Source organism: Chrysemys picta, chromosome 1 (genome assembly GCF_011386835.1).
Source record: "Chrysemys picta bellii isolate R12L10 chromosome 1, ASM1138683v2, whole genome shotgun sequence".
In the NCBI taxonomy this organism is placed as follows: Eukaryota; Metazoa; Chordata; order Testudines; family Emydidae; genus Chrysemys; species Chrysemys picta.
Genome location: NC_088791.1, coordinates 233579575 through 233592988, shown reverse-complemented (window position 1 = coordinate 233592988; position 13414 = coordinate 233579575). Strand labels below are relative to the sequence as shown.

Below are 13414 nucleotides of genomic sequence, written 5' to 3'. Positions count from 1 at the left end.
GCAATGACAGCAAATCAAACACTACTATGATAGAGGAACCAAGGAGCTCTCTGAACTCTAAAAAGGACAGCTAGTGCCTAATGACAGGGACACCAGATAGAGGGCAAGGATATGTATGCAAAGACTAACACCATTGACATGCATTGTAGAAGTATAAGGACAAGCCTACCACCACTGCCATTGCCTAAGAACAACCAAGCAACAGCTGTCCTCAAGGGATGACTCGGGTGAGCCCCCGCAGAGGTATGGAGATACAGCTGAAACTGACTCTGACCATGAATAGGAGTTCATCTACTAGCGACCTTTTGGAATTGGCAACGCTGATGCCAGAAAATCTAGCAGTGCAGAAATCTTCTGAGGGCAAACAAAGGAAAGGACTCAAAATAAAACCACGCAAACAGAAGATTTCAAAGTCTATATATTTAACTGAAATTCTTCAGCTTCCTTTATAGAAAGAATAATGGTCCAGGAGTGCTCTAAAGCAGATGTTTGTACACATGAAAATAGTTAATCAGTTGCCAGTACAAGGCACTCAGGAATATGCAAAACTTATTTTTGTGTGTGCTCTTTGAATGAAGAAGAGCTGAATGTAGTCTAAATTCACATTTATTTATTATCCCTAATTTTACAGATGGGAAAATTATTTGGATTTTCGAAGTGCTCACAATGTGCTAGTCACTGTCCAAAACACAAAGTTTCCATACTGAAGTTTCTTGTCTAAAAATAGGAAATCTACAACAAAAGCTGGTAATTGACCATTCCCTTTACCAGCTATTCAGTTTTCTATTAAACTAAACATGACTATGGGTAAAATTTTCAAAAGTACCCATGTGATTCAGGAGCCCAAATCTGATTTTCAGACAGGATGTAAGCATTTAGGAGCCTACGTCAATGGGATTTAGGTACTTAAGTACCTAAGTCAAGTCAGGTTTGAAAATTGACCCGAGGTACCAGAGTCACATAAGACCTTTTAAAGATGTTATCCTCTCTCTCTCGTCACTGTAAAGGCCAGTCACAGGACAATACTGCAGCACTGCATGCTATGAGAGACTCACCAGAGGGGGATTTTTCACTTCATACAGTACCATGACATTTGCAACAAATCAAAATCAGACAAGAAACTGAGCCTGACCTACATATGATAGTGGAGATAACATTTTGGCTGACACTATTTCTCAGCTGACTAGTCCAGTGCTTACATAAAATTCCAAAGATTGTAATTAACATTCTTGGTTAGACAAGGAGAGTTCCGAGGAGCAGCTGGATATGAAAACCACTGCATGAGGATGTTGGTAATTGAGATGATCTTACATAGCCCCCACCATTACAATAACCTACACTAATATCCAACACTAAGAAACTAAGGCATCACATGAATAGTCATCTGCAAACGTCAAGTTCTTCCAGTGCCAACCCAAACAGAAGGGGATTGTTCATCCAGGGAGATATTCAAAGTGGCTTCCCTTGCCCTTTTCCCTGTATTTCTGAGCGTCTCAGTTTAATGCACCATAGAAAATAATTTGCAACAGAAAATTGCATTTGCAGGATTGAACAACTTTGTAATCAAATTAACCCCATGTCAGACACTATGAAATTGCAAAGTCAACCAACTAGTGCACACAAGCACAATGCAAGTGGGTTGCGAAAAACAATTTTGATCAAGTCTCTTCAGCCTCTGACAGATGAGAAACCCAGCCTGGCTGCACGTAGTCGAGTATTCTTCTACATTAGCCTGCTTCACTGGAAGCTAATTAATATATCTAAGGTCAAACGGCTTGTTTGACACTATTTCATTCTGCCAATGGTGTTTATATGACAGGGTTTGTGTAATAAGCTCCCTACCCGTATCATGCTTCACCACTGGCCAGTTGCAAGTAGCAATTTTTAAAATCTGAGTTTCCCCTGCTGTGGATAAACTTTCACCATCTCTCTTGTTCCAAAGCTCCACAATGAGAAGATGGTTGACAAGGATATATGAAGGTATCTAAGCTTTGTTTACTATACTATGTCAAAGAAAATATATTACTAGCCCGCCTTACAATCACAAGCCATTCTGATGCTTTAAACAGCCCCCTTAAACTCCAGCTCTTCTGCACATGTTCCTAAAGACAACGGGAAATACTTCCTGAAATGTTCAATACATCTTATGTACATTGATGGTATGAACAGCTTTGATGATAAATGATACCTGTTTGGTGGAGATTTCTGCCAAAGAACTCTGGCTGAGTTAACAACAAGCTTCTTGATTACTCAGCCTTCACAGGGTTCCCATGCATTAGATGACTTGCTAAATTTTCTTCCCTTATTATGGAGCAACCAGTGCAACTCCAGAGTTAAAGTTGATTTCCATTTTGCACTGAAAGCAGGGATTCAGCCGCTGTTATGTAGGAAAAATACATGTATCCTCCCCAAACTTCCGGCAGTTGTTACAGAATGAATTACCTGAGAATTTACAAATCTGTTTATTAGTTTATGAGCTAAAGTTAAACCATGAAAAAAAACCTAATTGTCTTTAGACATCAATTACCTCTAATATGGAACCAAAGAAATCGCATGGTGTCACTAGAAGGCAGAGTTAAAGTTGATTGAGTGCCTTACCTGTGGATTTCCATATACAAACTTGGATTTCGTATAAGAGTACCTTATTTTAATCTCCTGAGTTTGTAACATTTGGGTTTGCCATAACTACAACGTCCCTGCAATTTTTATTTTTAGTTTTATTTTACTCTCCAGCGTTTTGTTCTGAAAGTTGCCCAGTTTCTAGAGCTGAGTGGATAATTCCTGAAAAAATTTGTGAAATGTATCAAAACAAAATGTCTAAAGAATTATTTTCATGATTCACTCTGTGAAATGAGCAAACTTGCGGACAAAGTTGTACCCAAATGTGAGGTGTGTTGGGGGGGGAGAGGGACTTATGTGTTTTTGTTTTGTTTTTAAACAAGCAGCTACAAAGACTGTGCTCTTCTGTTACTGTAAGAAAGCAGCTACTGACATGAATTTTATCAATATACTCAGTGCCACACTTCCCTGAATTCACAGCAGAAATTCCATTAACATAAATGGGAATTTTGCACACGGATCAATGGCAAGTGTGTGGCCCTGTATGTCGGATCTGCTCATTGGTCACAAGTTTCTACTTTCACCTAGAATTAAAAGTCCACAAGGAGCACTTTTCCATGTTTTAAAGCCACAGCAAAATGCAACACAATTGACTGTCTCTGTTCAAGAGAGCAATAGCAAGCTGCAAGGGAACCTTGAAGAGCCTCTGTTCATGAAATACCTAGCTCAACTTGACTACTGATCCCCATATTTTGTAACGCACTAAATAAATGTCAGATGTATGACCAAACTATAGGAGACCTCTTTACTGGAAACTGTAAAAATGATGCAAAAATCAATCATTACAAGCACAAGAAAGCTGTCTAGCTTTGTGCCTCTGGAAACCTTTGTTCTGAATCTTCCTTGGTTTGATAAGTGAAAATAAGATTGGTGGTTTTAACTAACCCTCTGGTCGACAATGGAAGACAACATTACATGACTTAGCCCAACACAAAACACCAAGGACCACCTCTTTTTGTTCAAAGGGATCCCAGGAGGGAGTTACATTAACATAGGGAGTTCGTCCCCATTAAATTCTGCATGGACTTTTTTAGCAGTTACTTAAAATACATTTGCAATCAACAGTATTGAAGCAAAAGAAACTAAATATTAGCAATCAAAGATCTGTGATGGGAATATTTAGGAGAAGGTAAAGATCCACTGCAAATTTCTGAGTTTGTTCTAGCCCAGTAGCTTGAGTGAAAGTATTTTAGAACTTAAAACAGCTACAATCAAAACTAATAGCACTCACACATACTCCAGCTCTTGTGGTAAAAGAGGAATGGAGACTGTGTCATTTCAGTGAGTTTTCTTTTGTGTTTCAGAGCAGATGAGCAGGAAGGGAGCACAGCCTGCTTCCTCAACACAATCATCTGGATGGAGTATAGTTAGCCTGCAAAGCAAAATAAAGCCATGTAGTGGGGAAGATGTGGCATAGCAGTGGTTAGGTAGTTGTGTGTAAGCACACTTAGGGTTGAGAACTTGAACACAGGACTGTGCTTGGACTACTTCCCTGGTGCAGGGGGTATCAGAAAGAGAGACAGCGCTGCTGCCTTTGCTGTTTTATCCATCCTAGTTTAAAGTCAACAGGAATTGTGTGCACACTGAGCCTAATCTAAAGCCCACTGAAGTCAGAGGGAGACTTTCCAGCAACTTCAATGTTTGGATCAGGGCCTTTATTAATCAAATGAGACTAAGAAGGAATATCTAAAGTCTGTATCCATTCATTTCCTTCCCAAAAAGGAAACGGCCCATTCCACAAGTCCAAATCCTTGGTGACTTGCTTCCAAGTTGGGACAGGATGCACAACAGGGGCAAATCCTGCACTCCCCGAAAACAAAGGCTCCTATTGATCCAGGCTGGAAGACAATAGTTTTGGGTGTGCAGAGAAAACAGGATCTGTCCTTTTATGTGAAGAAGGAAATTAGGCTCAGCCCCGTCTATTGAACAAGTAATCAATGCAGCTGTCACATCTGATATTACAAGGTTATAAGGTCTCATTATGCCACGATGCTTTAATTAATTAAAACAGAAAGGTAGGAGATGGGGTTTCTTTTTTAAATTAAACTAAATGTTCTTAATAATCCAAGTATAAAGTGAAACTCCACTATAAGCAGCTCAGGTCAAAGAAGTTAGTAGAACAGACCTGAATTGTAACACCCATAACGTGCTGTGTGTAATTTCATAGGTCAAGCAAACAAAACAGCAATTAACCCTCCCAGTGGAATAAGAGAACCAGCATCAGCATGCAAATAATTAAAATGCAATGAGCAGAAAATGAGACTTCTGAAAACTCAATAGAGACACTATACTGCAAGCTACATTTGTTAATTAGATGGCATTTTTGCAAACCGAAGCTAAAAGTATGTGTCCTATGACTGTAGGAGGGCAGATATGTATTTGTCATTGCTTTCTTATATTGAATGGTAAGAGAATTTTAGTACACACACCATTTAGAGGACAGATACATCTAGAACTTTGTCCAAAGTCCAATGTAGCTAGCGTGAGTCTTTCCATTGGCTTCAGATCAGCATCTCTTGTGTGGATTTGTCTAGTTTTATCCAGTCATTCTACCTCTCTGCTTTTGTCTTGGTTATTGAAATATACTGTAATTCATGGGCCCAATCCTAAACCCACTGAACTCTGTAGAAGGTCACCACTTGATTTAAGTAGACACTGGATAGGCCTGTGATGCAAGAGCAGAATTGGGCCAACTAGGCCCAATCACCCAATTAGGCTGCAATTTGGGAGAATTAGGCCTGGGAGGAAAGCCCTAATTAGGGAAGATCACCTGTGGGGGAACAGGTGGGGCTTATATAAAAACATGAAATTCAAAACAGAGGAGGCTGTAGGGAGGTAGTCTGCAGTCACTCCCTGGGAGGAGGGAGGTGTGTTTGGGGGCTATAGAGACAAGTAGCATATGGTTACTCTGTGGGGGGAGGGAATTGAGAGACTGGCAAACCCAGAAGAATGGGAAGGGGTAGGAGGTAAGGAAGAGATTCAGGGAAGATAATAAGGTGCAGGAGGAAGCCACACCTTGACTGCTGTTTAGAGAGTCTCTGAGGAGGAACCCAGAGTGGGGGCGTGGGGAACCCGGGTTCCCCTACCAGCCACTAAGGGAATGGCACCTGGGGCAGTGAATGGGAGGACTGCCTGAGATTGCTGGTGAGCAGGGACTTCAATACACATCCCCGCAAGGGGAAACCACAGTGACCTGGCTGGAGGTCATGAAGAGGATACTGCAGTTCCTAGTGCGAGAGAGGGGCCATGGAGGGGGAAAGAGTAAGTGTAACCCCTGGAAGGGGCGTTGGCCTGGCAGAACTGCCAGGAGGAGGCACCACCTGTGGTGAGTAGAGTACTCTATCGCCAGGCTCCTGGAGAAGTCCAGCATACTTGGTAATTCTCTAAACACTCATGAATGTGACAACAGGGTGTTCTGTTGTGCCCGGAATCATGTTCAGACACACAATATCAGTGTCCCAGTCATGAGAGTGATCCCTTTAAGAACAAATCTCAGGCTTTGACCTCATTCAAAGTAAATTAATAGGAAAAGTAATCGGCTCACTGAAATCAATGGCAGTAGTTCCACTAACTTTATGGGGGTATGATCAGGCAGTGAGTATGTAAATTAGAGGAACACAAGAAGAGTTAAAATGTTGATTTTATGACAAAGTAGTATTTCCCTTTCACGTCTCTGTAAAAAATGCATAATTGTGGCGGCACAATTAAGCTTTTCTAATGAACTCAGAACATTTTCTTACTCCGCTTGCTGTTGAAAATGTTAGTGGTTCACCTCTATTTCTAATCGTGGCTATGTTTCTGAGATGGACATACAGGTGTAAGCAAGTGATGAGCATAAGCAATCACCATTGAAAAGCACCTGCCAGCAGTTACCACACACTGGTTTCTTAGTGCAGTATTTGCCTAAGGTGGAACTCTGACAAATATGGAATGTGTTATTGCCGGTCATATTGTTTGGTGGCTGTTGGAAAATGTCAGGATTTTTGCACTACCATAGTCCTTACTTCCCATAATTACCAGGAATTAAAAAAAAAACATCAAGTTTTTAAGGTAAACTAAACTTTGGATCTATCAACCTTGGCAGTGTTAAGACCCCTTTGTAAAATAGGGAGGAGGCTTGGTCTATCTGGTTTTAGAAGAACAAAGCTGATAAAACTCACAATTTTCATAGCAGTAAAGTGTATCCAATATTTAGTTCCAAATGATGCTGTCTGAAAACTGCAATAATTCTCTCAAAGCATGACAGAATTTCGAGGATTTTAAATGCTTCAGAACAAGAAATGAAGTCATCATTGTACCAACAGACACACTTTACTACAGTAATACTATCTATCCCCTTTTCTCACTTTCTGATTTGTTTTGTTTTGTTTTTTTAAGTAAAGCACATTTTGTACTGGCCACCACTATTACCCTCACAAGGAAACCTATTGGCTTTGCAGCTACCCTGTGACAGTAACTTACAAAAGACTTGGCAATAAAAGTAAAAAATCCACTCTGAAAGAGACATTAGTAAAATCTTAAGATTAAGAACATAATTGCTTTCTGCTATAACAGGATTTAGTAATAACTTTTAATTGGTAGTTCAAAGTTAATCCACCATGGAAAATATAGTCTGGCAAAAGCACCCAGACGTGAAAATCTTTTCACTAGACTTTTATTTTTCTTGAGTCTTTTCAGAAATATTCCTGAGTATTTATAGAAATCTTTTTTTATCGTGCTGAATAAGTAAGGGAGGGCTTTTCAGAGGCTTTTATCCATTGTAACGTACCATGCTCCAACAGTTAGTTTAATAGAACCCTCGAACTGTAGGACTGGAAGGGACCTTGAGAGGTCATCTAGTCCAGTCCCCTACACTCATGGCAGGACTAAGTATTGTCTAGACCATCCCTGACAGGTGTGTGTCTAACCAGCTCTTAAAAATCTCCAGTGACTGAGATTGCACAGCACCAGATGACTGGAGGATAGCTGATGTGACGCCAATTTTTTTAAGAAGCTCCAGAGGCAATTCTGGCAGTTACAGGCTGGTAAGCCTTAATTCAGAACCAGTGAAAACTGGTTGAAACTATAGAAAAGAACAGAATTATCACACATAGATGAACATGATTTGTTGGGGGAGAGTCAACATGGTTTTTGTAAAGGGAAATCATGCTTCACCAATCTACCAGAATTCTTTGAGGTAGCCAACAAGCATGTGGACAAGGGTGATATATGTGTACTCAGGTTTTTTAGAAGGCGATTGACAAGGTCCCTCACCAAAGGCTCTTAAGCAAAGTAAGCTGTCATGGGGTAATAGAGATGGTCCTCTCATGGATCAGCAACTAGTTAAAAGATAGGAAACAAAGGGTAGGAATAAATGGTCCATTTCAGAATGGAGAGAGGTAAATTATGACCCAGGGATCTGTTCTGAAACCAGTACTGTTCAACATATTCATAAATGATCTAGGAAAAAGGGGTAAACAGTGAGGTGGCAAAAGTTGCAGATGATACAAAACTACTCAAGAAAGTTAAAGTCCAAAGCACACTGTGAAGAGTTACAAAGGTACCTCACAAAATTGGGTGACTGGGCAACAAAATGGCAGATGAAATTAAATGTAGATAAATGCAAAGTAATGCACATTGGAAAACATAATCCCAACTATACATATAAAATGATGGGGTCTATATTATCTATTACCACTCAAGAAAGGGATCTTGGAGTCATTGTAGATAGTTCTCTGAAAACATCCACTTAATGTCCAGCAGCAATCAAAAAGCTAACAATGTTGGGAATCATTAGGAAAAGGATAGATAAGATATAAATCCATGGTATGCCCACATCTTGAATACTGCATGCAGATCTGGTCACCCCATCTCAAAAAAGATATATTGGAAAAGGTACAGAAAAGGGCAACAAAAATTATTATGGGTATGGAACAGCTTCCATAGGAGGATAGATTAATAAGACTGGGACTTTTCAGCTTGGAAAAGAAACAACTAAGGGGGATATAATAGAGGTCTATAAAATCATGACTGGTGTGGAAAAAGTAAATAAGGAAGTGTTATTTACTCCTTCTCAGAACACAAGAACTAGGGGTCACCCAATGAAATTAATAGGCAGCAGGTTTAAAACAAACAAAAGGCAGTATTTCTTCACACAATGCACAGTCAACTGTGGAACTCTTTGCTAGAGGATGTTGTGAAGGACTAGACCAGACATGGGCAAACTATGGCCACATCTGGCCCGTGCGACCGTCCTGCCCTGCCCCTGAGCTCCCGGCCAAGGAGCCTAGTCCCCGGCCCCTCACCTGCTGTTCTCCCTCCCCTGCAACCATGCTCTGGCCCGCCGCTCCCACTGGGCAGCGTGGGAAGCACAGCTAGCTCTGGCTGGATGTCACAGCTGCAAGCTCCTGCTGCTGGTAAGGGGGCGGGGAGTGGGGGGGTTGGGTAAGGGAGCAGGGGATTCTGGGGGGCATTCAGGGAGGAGTGGGCGGCTGGATGGGGCAGAGGTTCTGGGGGGGCAGTCAGGGGATGGGGAACAGGGAGGGTTGGGAGTGAGAGTCCCGGGGGGGCCTGTCAGGGGGCGGGGATGTGCATAGGAGTCGGGAGGGCAGTCAGGGGATAGGGAGAAAGGGGGGGTTGGATAAGGGTGGGATCCCAGGGGGCAGTTAGGGGCAGGGAGTCCCAGGAGGGGGTGGTCAGGGGACGAGGAGCAAAGGGCGGTTGGATAGGTAGTGGGAGTCCCGGGGGGGCTGGCAGGGGGCGGGGGTATGGATAGGGGTCAGGGGGGTTGGATGGGGGTGGGGATCCTGGGAGGGGGCGGTTAGGGGACAAGGAGCAGGGGGGTTGGATGGGTTGGAGGTTCTGAGGGGGGCAGTCAGGGGGCAGGAAGTGGGAGGGGATGGATAGGGGGTGGGGGCCAGGCTGTTTGGGGAGGCACAGCCTTCCCTACCCGGCCCTCCATACAATTGCACAACCCCGATGTGGCCCTCAGGCCAAAAAGTTTGCCCGCTCCTGACCTAGACTATAACAGGATTCAAAAAAGAACAAGATGAGTTCATGGAGGATAGGTACATCAATGGGTCCTGGCTATTAGCCAGGATGGACAGGGATGCAAAACCATGCTCTGAAGTGTCCCTAGCCTCTGTTTGCCAGAAGCTGGAAATGAGTGACACGGGATGGATCACCTGATAACCTGCTCTGTTCATTCCCTCTGAAGCACCATTGGTCACTGTCAGAAGACAGAATCCTGGGCTAGACGGACCACTGGTTTGACGCAAAAGGCCATTCTTATGTTCTCCCTAGGCAATTTATTCCAGTGCTTAACCACTCGGACAGTTAGGAAGTTTTCCTAATGTCCAATTTATACTGCCCTTGCTGCAATGTAAGCCCATTGCTTCTTGTTCTATCCTCAGAGATTAACAAGAACAATTTTTCTCCCTCCTCCTTCTAACAAACTTTTATGTACTTGAACTGTTGTGTTCACCTTGTCCCTCCACCAGTCTTCTCTTCTCCAGACTAAACAAACCCAGTTTTTTCAGTCTTCCCTCATAGGTCATGTTTTCCGGACCTTTAATCATTTTTGTTGCTCTTCTCTGGATTCTCTCCAATTCATCCACATCTTTCCTGAAACATGGTGCCCAGAACTGGACACACTACTTCTACAATACAGTTTAAACTACTAAGTCTCTAACATCTAGTTTCTCAATATTCTTTTTGATAGGCTTTGTCTTTATTTAACATGTCCTCTGAAGAGAAATCCATTAACAAGCCACCTTTTTTGATGCTCTGCCCCTTCCACTTTCTGTTCCTGGTCATCAGTTTCACATCTCTTCCTTCCTCCCTTTTCTTTCCTTCCACTGCTGCTCAAAACTCAACCAAAAAGATCTGAAGTGGGAGGCAAATTCTGCTATTGAGATTAATGGCTAGAATTCATATATAATGCCCAAGCAAATTTGGTCATTAAATCCCTATGCTTAGATGGGCTTACCATGAACTATACAGAGGACTGATTGATAGTTCACATTCAAGGTGAATCAGGTATAGGTTTTGGATTCAGATTCAGTGCTAAAATCTCAGGAGCTGGTATCAGATTGTCAGCGTTTTGAATGGTAACATCTCAAAAGATCAACTGTTTTTCCATGAGATTTCTGCCATCATGGGCTAATACCAGAAAATAAGTATATATAAATACAATAAAAATAAATAAATGTTTCCATTATGTGCATCTATCCAAAAATACAAAAGGATTTTTATCCTTAAACTGAATCCTATTCCTTTTTAAACTTGCAGTGCATTGCTGCGGTTCATCCTATATTTGTTTAATCTGTAATGCTAGAGTGTTTTCCCCACTCAGAGAAAGTTTATAATTATACAAACACTACATAAAAAAACAAAGTTACATTCTGCTTTATATAGGGTCACTCCCAGGTTCACACCTCAAACTCTGTTTGAGTGTGAACTGTGATCTGAATTTTCACAGCTAAGTTATAAACACCCCAGAACTCATGGAAAAAAGGAATTTGTAACCAGCTTAACTCTTGCTGCATAAGACAAATCAGTCCATGCAGAGTAACACATTTCTAGTCTAAGCAACTGTTCTTTCCATTGCCGTTACTCAAGAAAGCTGAGTAACAAAAGCACACGGCAACTAGAGCCAAAATGCATAATGCCACAATTTAGCCATACATCAAGTCCAACAAACAAAAGGGAAAAAAAGCTGATGCCAATTATATGGTTGTTTAAAACAAATTAAATAATTCTATACTGCTTAGCTCAGAGAGGTATTCATACTATGCAATATTATTGCTAGTTGCAACACAATCACAACAGAGCTGAATTTATGTTTTAAAGACACTAAGTTTATCTTGCAAAATATATAACCCAATAAAAATATGCCTGAACTAGCTCTATCATTCATCCGCAGACATAATAGATTGAGGGCAAAAAGTTCGTGTTTTAAAATCTGACAAGCAAAATGAAATTTGCTATGAACTAAAATAAATGACCTCAACTTCATATCTTCTCAATGTTCTTGTAAGTTGTACATCTTGTAATGTAAGTACATCTCTTCAATTTAAGTTGGCATCTTAATCAATAAGTAACAAGGTCAATAGCAACACTTACTGTAAATATTGCTTAATATTTAAAAGCAACCACTTACAATTAAACAGCTAACACAGTGTGTGTATCCTCTGGAGTTGTAAAGTCCTGTATGTTCAAATGTATATAAAATGCTAAAATAAGCTTAATCAAACCCTGTACTATTTTCCAAGTCTTGATTATGTTTTTAAATAAAGTTTTTTCAATTGTACATTTTAAAAATGCTTCTTATCCCCAGATTATTAGAACAGTTGGATAATTTTTCTGTTAAAACAACTTTTTTTTTTTTGTTTAGAAAAAATGCATTTTTACCTGATTCTTTTTGCAGAATTCTTGCAGTGATTCTTTTATTATTAGAAAAGGACTCAAAAATGAAATGGATTGCACAAAGAAAAGGAAGACTTTAAAATGAACTCAGCTTCTTCAGTTAAGTGAGCAGCAAGATGCCTTGTGTTTTCTGAATGGAAAGTTTATTTACCTAAGTGAATAGGTCACAGAGGAATTACCATCAGCTATTAACAACATCCCTTGATCTAGTAATGACCATAACATTCTATGCACACACATAAATGAAGCAAGAAATCCTAGATTTACTATCATGTGACCCCCCCCCCCACATCCCCCTCCAGTTAGGAGCTAGCACTTGACTACCACCACCAGTATTCTCAGCCTCAACAAAGCTCTTCCTAATACTGAGCTAGTTGTTACAAAGGGCAGTGAGAGAATAAGTAAATGGATCACTGTTAGGTTTATTAAGCAAACACTTCACATATGCCTGAGTTTTGATAGTAAGCTGGAAAAATTTACTGAAGTTGAGTACAGCAAAAAAGCCTGTTTTAAGATACTTATCTCTACTGTTAAAGTCACAACAAAAAGTTACAGAACAGCTGATTTAGCTACTCTACACTAAAGCATGAGTCACTTCCTTCCACCATTAGTACAAAAAAAAAAAAAAAAAGACATACTTTTTCATTCCTCTAATTGATGTTTCAAGGACCTATAGATTTTACTGTAGAATTGAATGCAGGAAATCTAATCACTTTCCTCTATCTGATTTTTTTGCCAACATGAAAGATGGAATAGGTTTTTTTTTTTCAGTCTGTTATAACCCTATATGTCTACAATAGTCAATATCTGTATAGCATAGGCAGACCAAAAAAAAGGGGGGGGAGGGGAGGAGGAGTGTTGCATCAATACCTGTGTATCAAGCTGTATGTAGAACAAAAGACAAACAAAAAACGAACAACCTAAAATGAAGTTACTGACATTTTGCTTTGGAGAATTATCTGTTAAGGAGCAAGGATAGTTTTCCTTTACAGAGTCTCCCTCAAGAAGTACTCATGTTTGAAGAATTAGTTAGGCCTGATCTACACTACAGAGTTAGGTCGACGTAAAGTGGCTTACGTTGACCTAATTCTGTCTGTGTACACACTACAGCCTTGCTCCCTCCGATGTAAGGCCTAGTCTTCACTTACCGGCTGGTCCGGCGGCACGCCATCGATGTTCTGGGATCGATCCCGGAAGTGCTCACAGTCGGCGCCGGTACTCCAGCTCGCCGAGAGGAGTACGCGGCGTCGACGGGGGGAGACTTCCGGCCGCGTCTGGACCGCGGTAAGTTCGGACTAAGGTACTTCGAATTCAGCTACGTTATTAACATAGCTGAATTTGCGTACCTTAGTCCGAAGTCCGGACTAAGTGGGGACCAGGCCTTAGTGCC

At 41.0% G+C, this 13414-nt stretch overlaps 1 protein-coding gene across 1 annotated transcript in view; it reads right to left on the bottom strand.

Moving 5' to 3' along the window:
• Positions 1 to 12129, bottom strand: part of OCA2 (OCA2 melanosomal transmembrane protein) — a 351992-nt gene extending 339863 nt beyond the window's left edge. The window contains exon 1 of the mRNA XM_065580822.1: positions 12010 to 12129. The gene's annotated coding sequence lies outside the window, so the exon portion shown is untranslated. The remainder of the gene's footprint in view (positions 1 to 12009) is intronic.
• Positions 12130 to 13414: the final 1285 nt, after the last annotated feature.